Here is a 12,563-nt window from a genome sequence, read left to right as displayed (position 1 = left end):
AGCATGAATCCTAGTAGGAGACTTTGTCCCTGAGTGGTGAGCTGTCCTCTCCATACCTGAGAGTGTCCAGTCTCCAGAGTGGATCCTCCAGTCCAGCAGAGAGCAGCGCAGCTCCAGAGTCTCCTGGGTGATTGTAGCTCAGGTCCAGCTTTCTCAGATGGGAGGGGTTGGAGCTCAGAGCTGAGGCCAGTGAAGCACAGCCTTCCTGTGTGACCAGGCAGCCAGACAAGCTACACACACACACACACACACACACACACACACACACACACACACACACACACACACACACACACACACACACACACACACACACACACACACAAGTGTAAAATCCTGTGTTTTTCCAGTCTGCCAACCACTTAGTGAACGTCCTACTCCAAACACAGGTGGCGTTGCCTTGATGACGTAGAAGGTCCTTTTATGAAGCACTTCCTGGTCCATTGAAGGGACCATATTTGAGGATAAAGAATTAGCAATTAAGATAATGAGTACTGGATATTAGGGGGTTACAAAAAAATGTAAACGTTTACACGACCCCTACTTTTTCGTGTACACGGTTAACCGTTTCTTTATTAATTAATGGACCGCAGTCGCGCTATAGGGGGATTATTTGTTTATCGATGCGCGAGCAGAATGATCGCAAAAAATAACTTTTGTTTGACCGGTTGCCATGGTTATCTCCACGTGGTTCATTTGCAGTTGCGGTGTTAATTAGGATGTTTTCAGCTTACTGTTACATTAAACTGTAATAAGAAAACGCGGTTATATGCTAGTATAGACCCTATAGTATCGGTGTTATAAAGGCTGGGACGGATTTCAAATTATAAATATGTACACTTTATGTTGAAAGTATAGACCGTTGCTATTCCCATTGAAACGAATGGTGCGGTGATTATTCTTCAAAACGAGAGCTGGTAAATTGGGAAAAATGAATTAAACTGTAATCAGACAACGCGGTTATATGCTATAGACCAGTGGTTCTCAATCTTTTTTGAGCAAACCTGACCTTACCCTGATCCTCTGGGCCCCCCCCCCCCCACCCCCCTATCATTTATTTTTAATAAACTAACATCCCCACTCACACTCGTGTTATATTGCTTAAAGCTATTAATGCATCGTTTTTCATTGATTTTGCGGTGATCACTAATAGCAATGAATGCCCTCTGAGTCGGTTTTGGTGAAAGAAATATTAAAATAGTCATGACATGCAAATGTCTCACTTCTGATTGGCTAACGGCACTGTCCATCACTGTAATAAACCCAATTAAACTTCCAGAGCGACGAGAGAGAGAGACTAGAGAGACAGAGACACAGAGACGACAGACAGAGACAGAGACAGAGACAGAGAGAGAGAGAGAGAGAGAGAGAGAGAGAGAGAGAGAGAGGCCTCGTCTCCCGTCATCCTTGACCGGGACCACGGCACTCCCGCGACTCCCGCCGTGCCCCGTGAACGAATGAATGAATGGCCCGGGTACCAAGGATACCGTGGCCCGGGCAACTTGGGCCCCACGAAAACTGATTGCGCACAGAGGGGGGGGTGTTGGGTTATGTTGCGCAGGGGTTACCAATTTGTTGATATTTTCATCTAGTGTTGAACAGTGCACAGCGAACAGTGAAGGTAACAAACTCTTAAAAAAGAACGTGAATTTGAACAAGTGAAAAATTAACTAATAATATATAATAATATATTGAACTAAACTTGAAGTAACATCTATCAAGTGTAAACATGCAGAATATGTCAGTTTGGCGCGTTTGTGAGGCCACAGAATAGGGTACAATTCATTTTAATCAGTGGGAGCCCTGTGCTTGTTTCCCTGCAACAAGAAGGTTCCATCTGGGGGTGATGGAAGACAGTGTTTGTAATGTCTAATCGATTGCAGAATTTTGTTTTAGTTGCAGTCATTGCGGAAAACCCGGTCTTGCATAGGTACGTGGTGGGAAATGGAAGCAACGTTATCAGTGCTTTTATGGATATCTCGGGATAATCCGCTTTGGTTTTGATCCAAAAACCCGCCAGAGAGGTTTGCTCAAACACACTTTTACGACCACCATCATTTGCTGTTTCGATCAATTGAGCTTCCTCCTGCACGACAAGTGGTTCGGGACATTGACAAATAGGTTGCGGATCCACTCATTTGTTCGCCTTGGAACTTTGGAGGATGGGAAGTGAGGTTCGAATTCATTTGAAAGCGAACAAGGTGATCGCGCACCAGCTGCGAGAGAATGGGCCCTGCCTGAGTCTCTCCCAAAATCCCCACTAATGTTTGGAACATATCGAATACTCCCCTGTCCACTCGTTATCCCCACTAATCAAGCTTGGCTTTAAATGCAGCAATTTTATCTGCGAGTTTAAAGACAGTCGTTATTCTTATGATTTACTAACCAGTTACACATGTACACGTGTACCCGTGCACACCCCCACTGGATATATTAAGCTTTAAAACACGTTTTTTTTAAATCTTTCCAGAGACCCTCTAAAATGTTTCTGTTGAGGCTTTCAGGGGGTCTGAGGTGTCCAACTAGGGGTAACAGCCTCCAAAGACCCCCTGCACTAAACTATCACCGTCCCGTATACGGGGGACAGTGGGGGGGCAATATAATTATATTCTGAGCTCATTTTTATTTTTATAATTGATAGGTTGCAGGCATATGGATGTATTACAATATCCACCCCTCATCAAAAGGTGTTACATCTCCAATGATACAAAATCACGGATGTGGTCATCACAGGTACTGAGTTATATAACTATCCTCTGATGTGGAACTTGAGGTGTAATTGTTTGACCATTGAGTAAAACTGACCTGAGAGTTTCCAGTCTACAGTGTGGACTCCCCAGTCCAGCAGAGAGCAGCTTCACTCCTGAATCCTGCAGATCGTTGGAACTCACGTCCAGCTCTCTCAGATTACAGGAGTTGGAGCTGAGAACTGAGGCCAGAGCTTCACAGCATCTCTCTGACAGATGACAGCCATTCAGCCTGCACACACATAACACAATATGTTAGGGACTGTGATTAGAATGACCCACATCTTTTACTTTAAACTTAATGGAGGATTTTTCACTTTTTTTCAGGAGCACTCGTGCCCCCAAGTTAAAAAATGTAGGAGCACAATAGGTTTTTGTTTAGAACATTTATCAGCCTGCAGAAATTGCACACACCAACAGCACCAATTTACTAAAGCAAAATTAAGACTAACAAATAGGGAGATGACATTTAGGCTACACAAAACAGCACCAATTTCGGCTTCCACCGTACCAGGGTTATTGGGCTGGGACTGGGTTCGATTTATATAGAAATCGGGACAGCGAGAATGCCTAGTGGACTCGATGTGTTTCACCACAGCATCGCGTATCAGATTAGGGTTCCCCGTTCTAAACAGAGAGGAGCCTGCCATTGCCGATGGGGCTTCCTTACAAAATGTACAGACTTGGCATCATAAACTAGCCACCCGAAATCCTTCAACCAGTCGGGGGTTGAATTTGTAGACTTTATCGACTACAGTAACAGCATTAACTTTCTCCACGCAGTCTATTCATAATATTGTAATGACCACGGAAAAGGCAGTGAATGAAGTATGATTAGACAGCGATTTAGATAATAAACCGTTGGGACACACAAGACTGGTAACTAGGGGTGTAAATCTCTGGTTTCATCACGATACGATATTATATCGATTCATTGGACAACGATACGATATTTGCCGATATCAAAAGTCTGCCGCGATACGATTTCGATTCAGGGGCATGCGATCGATATGAGACGATATCATATGCCCATTTAACACAACCTCTTACAATCACATCAACTCACATCAACTTAATTATAATTTCATCATTTTATTTCTTTGCTCTTCCGGATATTTAAAACAAAAAAATCAATTTTTAATACAAATAATAAAGTGCCACATAATTGCATTTAAGTGCCAAAGGTTTTTTATGGCTTAAATTAAAGAGCCTGTAATGATCTTTCATTTTGAACGTAGATCATTCCCAACCTATCTGTGTGGATAGTTTTCTTCTAAAAACAAAACATCCCTCGGAATCATCTTGGCTGATAAGATACGCCGTCCGTGTTGCCAGATTGGGCACATTTTTCAGCCCGATTTGGCTACTTTTAATCACGTTAGGCTGGAAAAATGGGACATATGCCCAATCTGGCAACACAAACCGAAACTAGACATCCTCGCGCTCACACATGTGCTCGCTGTTGCCTCGTTTAACCGTTGAATGGATACGAGCGGCTTGGCGCTTTGCGCAGAAATAGTTTCATAAACACCCGCGAAAGGAGATATAATAATAAAAGGGTGTAATACTGCGATATGCATCGATGTTTGGCCGTTGCATCGATGCAGTTGGATCGTTCGCCAATCAATCGATGTATCGATCTACATCGATGTATCATTACGCCCCTACTGGTAACCATCGAAACGTAGGTAAACAAACCCGCTAAACCCTCCCGTAGCGCGGGCGCACAGAGCTTTTGGCCGTGATATTATGTATACAATACAATTATAATATATTATATACAATTCTATAGAGCTCGGGGAGTCGCAAACGGCAACAATCATTTTCTCCTCCATGCTGCGGTTCACCCCGGACTGCACTGCAGGGAACGGTTGGCAGGTTGAAAACTGATTGGCTGTTACGTTACACACGTCACTCAGTGGCCACGCTGTTGGGATTCAGGGGTATAATTGATAGATTGCAGGCATATGGATGTATTGCAATATCCACCTAATCAAAAGGTGTTAAATCTCCAATGATACAAAATCACGGATGTGGTCATCACAGGTACTGAGTTATAAGCTGAGTTATATAACCGTCCTCTGATGTGGAACTTGTGGTGTAACTGTTTGACCATTGAGTAAAACTGACCTGAGAGTTTCCAGTCTACAGTGTGGACTCCCCAGTCCAGCAGAGAGCAGCTTCACTCCTGAATCCTGCAGATCGTTGGAACTCACGTCCAGCTCTCTCAGACTACAGGAGTTGGAGCTGAGAACTGAGGCCAGAGCTTCACAGCATCTCTCTGACAGATGACAGCCATTCAGCCTGCACACACATAACACAATATGTTAGGGACTGTGATTAGAATGACCCACATCTTTTACTTTAAACTTAATGGAGGATTTTTCACTTTTTTTCAGGAGCACTCGTGCCCCCAAGTTAAAAAATGTAGGAGCACAATAGGTTTTTGTTTAGAACATTTATCAGCCTGCAGAAATTGCACACACCAACAGCACCAATTTACTAAAGCAAAATTAAGACTAATAAATAGGGATATGACATTTAGCCTACACAAAACAGCACCAATTTCGGCTTCCACCGTACCAGGGTTATTGGGCTGGGACTGGGTTCGATTTATATAGAAATCGGGACAGCGAGAATGCCTAGTGGACTCGATGTGTTTCACCACAGCATCGCGTTTCAGATTAGGGTTCCCCGTTATAAACAGAGAGGAGCCTGCCATTGACGATGGGGCTTCCTTACAAAATGTACAGACTTGGCATCATAAACTAGCCACCCGAAATCCTTCAACCAGTCGGGGGTTGAATCTGTAGACTTTATCGACTACAGTAACAGCATTAACTTTCTCCACGCAGTCTATTCATAATATTGTAATGACCACGGAAAGGGCAGTGAATGAAGTATGATTAGACAGCGATTTAGATACCTAATAAACCGTTGGGACACACAAGACTGGTAACCATAGCAACGTAGGTAAACAAACCCGCTAAACCCTCCCGTAGCGCTCCCCGCGCTACGGCCATCCGGAGGCGCACAGAGCTTTTGGCCGTGATATTATATATACCAGTGGTTTTCAAACTGTGGGGCGCGCGAGTTCTTCAGGGGGGGCGCGACGTGAGAAAAAAAAAACCCGAAAAAAACCCTGAAAGTCGATGATTCAAATCATCAGTCGTACTTCAACTGTAGAAGTAACATAACTAAATCAATTTTCAACCGTTTATCTTCGTGCAAACCATTTAACAAATCTACACACTTGTATCTTCAATAATATTTAAACAGAATTTCGATATCATTTAAAATGTCTTCAGAATCACAGTTTTAGTTTCATACCGCTTCGTTTTCAGCTGTTTTCATTGAAGACGTCAGCCCATTCTGATATACCTACTTCTAGACATCGTAACCAGTGGCGGTTCTACGGTAGTACTACAATGTTATGTAGTACTTCATTGATAACCGCTACGCAGCGCGATTTCTTTTTTACTGCTCGTGGCGCCCCCCATGTGACTTGGCGCCCCCCACAAATATGCCGCCCCGGGCGGCTGCCTGGTTCGCCCGTGCCTAAAACCGCCACTGATCGTAACTCATTCCTTTTTCAACCGTTTACCATCGTTCAAACCATTAAACAAATCTACACACTTGTATCTTCAATACTATCGAAACAGAATTTTGATAGCATTTATACTTTTTTCAGAATCAAAGTTTTAGTTTCAAACCGGCGTCATTTTCAGTTGCTTATAATAATTTAGGTCACCATAGCAACGCCGGTAAACAAACCCCGCCGAATAGTCGAATCTCTGGACTGAAAAGGCAGATCTGATTCGACTCAGAAAACTCAGAGTCGGGGACCCTGAATGAATCTGTAAACTGGCAGTTTACACAGATTAAGATGTTCAAATGTATTTAAAAAAGGTTAAGCTAAAACATGCTTAGATAAAGTTGTTAAATTGTGTTGTTTAAAAACGCAAAAAGATGATGTAATGTTTCAGAAATATGTTTAAAAAATATGTTAAAAAATTTGTTTCAAATGTTTCAAAAATATGTTCCAAATGTTTTAAAATTATGATCGGAGATGTTTGAAATGTGTAAAATAATTAAAATAGCTTTCAAAACACAGGTATTTAGAAAAAAAAATTGGGGGGGGGGGGGCTCAGCTGAATTTTTTTCTCTGAGGGGGGGCTCACTCTCACACTTTGAAAACCCCTGATATACACAATACAATTATAATATATTATATACTATTCTATATAGAGCTCGGGGAGTCGCAAACGGCAACAATCACTTTCTCCTCCATGCTGCGGTTCACCCCGGACTGCACTGCAGGGAACGGTTGGCAGGTTGAAAACTGATTGGCTGTTACGTTAGACACGTCACTCAGTGGCCACGCTGTTGAAAACTGATTGGCTGTTACGTTACACATGTCACTCAGTGGCCACGCTGTTGAACGCTGATTGGCTGTCATCACGCGAATGTCGCGGCAAAGTTTCAACTCGAGCAAAAGTGGCGTGCTGCAAATCCACCTGAAATCCACGTGAACGCGCTCGCCCGTGCCGGGCAAAAGTGTTGCGATGCAAATGGAATCGCTGCTTTGTATGGAATCGTTTCGCCCCTTCGCGTTTGGTGTGAACGCACAGTATAGTGCGCTGTGGAGAAGTCACTCGCACGCGTGCTCCTGTTTTGTTTTTCTCGTTCGCACACCGAAATATTCACTCGCAAATGCGAGTGAAATGGGCGCACTGTAGAGCCCAGGATGAAGTAGTTCCACCAAGCTAAATTGTTCCCCTTTCAGTAAAATCAGCTCTCTGAAAGTGAGGAGAAATGTAAAGTGTATGTCGTGGTTGGCTTGTTCTTCAGCCCAGTCCAGGAAATCTGCTCAATGTCCCCTGATGTAGAACTTGTGGTGTAACTGTTGTGGTGCAACTGAGATATTGAGTGAAACTGACCTGAGGGTTTCCAGTGTACAGTGTGGACTCCCCAGTCCAGCAGAGAGCAGCTTCACTCCTGAATCCTGCAGAAAATTGGTACTCACGTCCAGCTCTCTCAGACTAGAGGAGTTGGAGCTGAGAACTGAGGCCAGAGCTCCACAGCATCTCTCTGACAGATGACAGCCATTCAGCCTGCACACACATAACACAATATGTTAGGGACTGTGATTAGAATGACCCACATCTTTTACTTTAAACTTAATGGAGGCTGTGTGTAGCAACCAATAATGTTATAGTGGCCAATTATGTAATAAATGCCAATAACATAAAAATGTAAATGTAATAAAGCCAATAACTTAATAACTTGCCAACAATGTAATAAAGTTGTTGAGCCAATACCGTTATAACTTTTTGCCAATAATGTTATAACTTATTACGTTATTGGCTGCTTACTATTATTTTAACAGAACCCTAAGAGTAACGTATAAATCCAAATTCCCTCTTTGCTCCTTTAAGGCATCATCTGGAGGGTGTATGAGGGTGGAGGGGTAACGGTTAGGTCAGATATTTAAGCGTTTGATGCAAGATGCAATAATAAGGTTAAGTGTGACAAATTCTCTCCAGAAATTGAAAATAAAATAAAGAGATACCTAATTTATTGCATTATTGGCTCAGTTATTACATTTTCTAAATATTATTTACACAAAGCCAATAACGTAATAACCAGCCAATAACGTTATAAGTTATAACATTGTTGGCAAAAAGTTATAAAAGCTTTAATAAGATATGTTTTATTAATTGAACTACATTAGATCCTTAAATGTTAATTTAATAATCTGCGTAACTTTTACTTTTAACGTAATTAAGTTAATGTCTTCCATCTTTATTAGAAAAGTGGGTTAGTGGGTTTATTGTAATACATGTTATTAGTGAACCTATATATGTTTTGTTAGTTATAACTTATATATTCTACCATCAGGTATATTGTGTTGTGTATTGTCATACATTATTATAAGTAAACCTACAGTGATCTTTTGGAGGCTTTGATCACTGGCAGCAGCATCAGAAGACCCTCCTCTGAAGCTTTGTATTTCTTCAGGTCAAACATGTCCAGTTCCTCTTCTGATGTCAGTAAGATGAAGACCAGAGCTGACCACTGAGCAGGAGAGACATCTGTTTCGAAGAGACTTCCTGATGTCAGGGACTGTTGGATCTCCTCCACTAGAGAACGGTCGTTCAGCTCATTCAGACAGTGAAACAGATTGATGCTTCTCTCTGGAGAGAGATAACCATCTAACTTATGCTTGATGTAAGACACTGTTCCCTTGTTGGTCTGTGAGCTACTTCTTGTCTGTCCCAGCAGACCTCGTAGGAGAATCTGATTGGTCTCCAGAGAGAGGCCCAGGAGGAAGCGGAGGAACAAGTCCAGGTGTCCGTTCTCACTCTGTAAGGCCTTGTCCACAGCACTCTGGTAGAGGAGGAGTTCATCTTCACTGGAGGTTGGTGGTTCTTCTGAGAGCAGATTGACACCATTGTGGATGAAGGACCAAAAGACATAAAGAGCAGCCAGAAACTCCTGGAGGCTCAGATGGACAAAGCAGAACACCTTGTCCAGGTACAGCCCACACTCCTCTTTAAAGATCTGGGTGAACACTCCTGAGTACACTGAGGCTGCTCTGATATCAATGTCACACTTTACCAGGTCTGCCTCGTAGAAGATCAGGTTGCCACTCTCCAGCTGGTTAAAAGCCAGTTTTCCCAGAGAAACAATGATCTCCCTGCTCTGTGCAGTCCAGTTTGTGTCTGTTTCAGTTAACAAACGATACTTCCTGTCCCCCTGTATGGACTGAACCCTCAGGAAGTGGCTGTACATCTGAGTCACGGTCTTGGGCGTCTCTTCTCCTATCTGGGATGTTTTGAAGAAGTCCTCCAGGACTGTAACAGTGATCCAACAGAATACTGGGATGTGACACATGATGTGGAGGCTTCGTGATTTCTTGACGTGGGTGATGATTGTGCTGGCCAGCGTCTCTTCTTTGAATCTCTTCCTGAAGTAGTCCTCCTTCTGTTGGTCGGTGAACCCTCTCACCTCTGTCACCATGTCAACACAATGAGCAGGGATCTTAATGGCTGCCGCAGGGCGTGTGGTTATCCAGACGCAAGCAGAGGGTAGCAGGTGGCCCCTGATGAGGTTTGTCAGCAGCATGTCCACCGAGGTGGACTTTGTGACATCATTCCATATCTTGTTGTTCTGGAAGTCCAGAGGAAGTCGACACTCATCCAGTCCATCCAAGATGAAGACAACTTGGAACCGGTCGTATCTGCAGATTCCTGCTTCTTTGGTCATAATAAAGAAGTGATTAAGAAGTTCCACCAAGCTAAATTGTTCTCCTTTCAGTAAATTCAGCTCTCTGAAAGTGAGGAGAAATGTAAAGTGTATGTCGTGGTTGGCTTGTTCTTCAGCCCAGTCCAGGATGAACTTGTGTGTTAAGATGGTTTTACCAATACCGGCCACTCCAGTTGTCATTATTGTCCTGATTGGTTGATCGTGTCCAGGTAAGGGTTTAAAGAGGTCGGCACATTTGATTGGTGTTCCTTCGTTGGCTGGTTTCCTGGAAGCGGTTTCAATCAGTCTGACCTCATGTTCCTTGTTGACCTCTCCACTGCCTCTCTCTGTGATGAAGTTCTCTGTGTAGAACTCATTCAGAGGTGTTGAATGACCTGCTTTAGCGATTCCCTCAAACACACACCAGAACTTATTCCTCAAATGAGACTTGATTTTATGTTGGCACTCGACAGCAGCAGCTCCTAAATGGGAAAAAAAACATTAGACATCAGTTAGTGGATGGTGGCATCAGTTGGAACATGTCAATATTTCCTGTTGAATTATCAATTTCATGATATTTAGTGGCTTCATTACTTGTGGTCAGAAAAGCTGGTTGTGACAAAGACTGCATGTTACAGATTCAAAATGTTCAGGACTTTTTGTTCAGGACGTTTTTCCACAGCAACATGATTGGTCTAATGATAATACTAATGATAATGAATTTGTGTAAAATGAAATGCTGATATAACAAGATAGTGTTGCATCTCTTCCACTGAGTTATTCTGCTGTTGATCTGCAGCTTATGTTTAATATTATTATTAATAATTATAATAATATTAATAATTACATTGAATAACATTTTATTTCAAGGCGCCTTTCATGACACCCAAGTTCGCCTTACAATTCATAAAACAATCTAGGGTCAAAAACAGCAAGAGCTGCATCGCCAACAGCATGATCAAAACAAGACATAAGACCCATGTAGGAGGAGGTAAGAACGGCAGTGAGGAGACCGAGGTAGGAGGGGGTAAGAACAGTGAGGAGACCCAGGTAGGAGGGGGTAAGAACAGCAGTGAGGAGACCCAGGTAGGAGGGGGTAAGAGCAGTGAGGAGACCCAGGTAGGAGGGGGTAAGAACAGTGAGGAGACCCAGGTAAGAGGGGGTAAGAACAGCAGTGAGGAGACCCAGGTAGGAGGGGGTAAGAACAGCAGTGAGGAGACCCTGGTAGGAGGGGGTAAGAACAGCAGTGAGGAGACACAGGTAGGAGGGGGTAAGAACAGTGAGGAGACCCAGGTAGGAGGGGGTAAGAACAGCAGTCAGGAGACCCAGGTAGGGGGGGGTAAGAACAGCAGTGAGGAGACCCAGGTAGGAGGGGGTAAGAACAGTGAGGAGACCCAGGTAGGAGGGGGTAAGAACAGCAGTGAGGAGACTCAGGTAGGAGGGGGTAAGAACAGTAGCCCAACGGGGATACGAGGGGAACCCCCAGTAGGGGGTCATTACAGCGAGAAGGCCAGTGGGAACACATGTGTTTTGAGGAGGGATTCAATGTTGTCAGGGTGTCTCTTTCAGTTCAGCTCAGAGCCCTAGCACCCACGGTGCTACGAGCCCTAGCACCCACGGTGCTGAGAGCCCTAGCACCCACGGTGCTCAGAGCCCTAGCACCCACGGTGCTGAGGCAGGAGGTCGGGACGGTGAAGACCAGCTGAGGATGACGAAGGGAGCGGCAGGGCCTGTCCTCCTGGAGGAGGTCGGGGAGATAAGTGGGGGCCACGTTGTGGGGGGCTTTGTCGGTGAGCAGAAGGGTTTTAAGGTCAGTCCGGTGTTGGACAGGGAGCCAGTGTAGTTGGACGAGAATGGGGTTGATGTGGTCGGGGATTTGGTGCTGTAATGATGATGTTTAACATTCTTTAACCTGAGACCCCCACCATTACCCTACATACCCGGATCAAACCCATTTAATCTGATACCCCACAACAACCCTACATACTGGATCAAACTATTTAACACCAAAGAGGAAAGATTGTCTCCACATTGAAGTTTGAAGTCTCACATTATGTCATTTAGTCCGAAGAGAACAAATAATATTCTCCTACTGCTCATCAAAATGTGTATTTCTTCCGTTTTCAAAATAAGAGCCTCTTACCGCCCCACAGTTTGTCGGCCAGTTCCTCCTGGTTCATCTCCATCAGGCAGAGGATTGTGATGTCCACCACTCCCTCTATGGCGCGCCTCCTCTGCTCCTCCTTCTTATCATCCACCTCCTCCTCCTCCTCCACTCTCTGACCCTCTGAGCATTGTGGGTAATCTGAGAAGAGATCCCTCCAGAGCTTCTTCAGCTCCTTGTCTAGAAAAGCGTGTGCGTTCTCCTCAGCCCTCTGGAACAGAACAAACATCAAGGAGAACTTTACTCTGAACTCACTGAGGACATCAGAAGCATCTTGTCCCGCTGGACAAGAGATGCTTTCTAATGTTCATGGAGAGCTGAAGTCAAACGTCTCGGTGGACATTTACACACCTTGATCAGCTCTGTTTGATGTTGCAGAGACTGAGCACTGGTAACCTTTGACG

At 44.0% G+C, this 12,563-nt stretch overlaps 1 long non-coding RNA gene across 1 annotated transcript; it reads right to left on the bottom strand.

Moving 5' to 3' along the window:
- Positions 1-10,246: 10,246 nt before the first annotated feature.
- Positions 10,247-12,245, bottom strand: LOC115539368 (uncharacterized). The gene is made up of 2 exons (XR_003975846.1): positions 12,139-12,245; positions 10,247-10,477 (listed from the first exon to the last, which is right to left on the bottom strand). It is a non-coding gene; the product is annotated as an uncharacterized LOC115539368 (long non-coding RNA).
- Between the last annotated feature and the right edge of the window lie 318 nt (positions 12,246-12,563).

Source organism: Gadus morhua, unplaced genomic scaffold, assembly GCF_902167405.1.
Source record: "Gadus morhua unplaced genomic scaffold, gadMor3.0, whole genome shotgun sequence".
Lineage (NCBI taxonomy): Eukaryota > Metazoa > Chordata > Actinopteri > Gadiformes > Gadidae > Gadus > Gadus morhua.
This window is presented reverse-complemented; position numbering and strand designations above follow the sequence as displayed.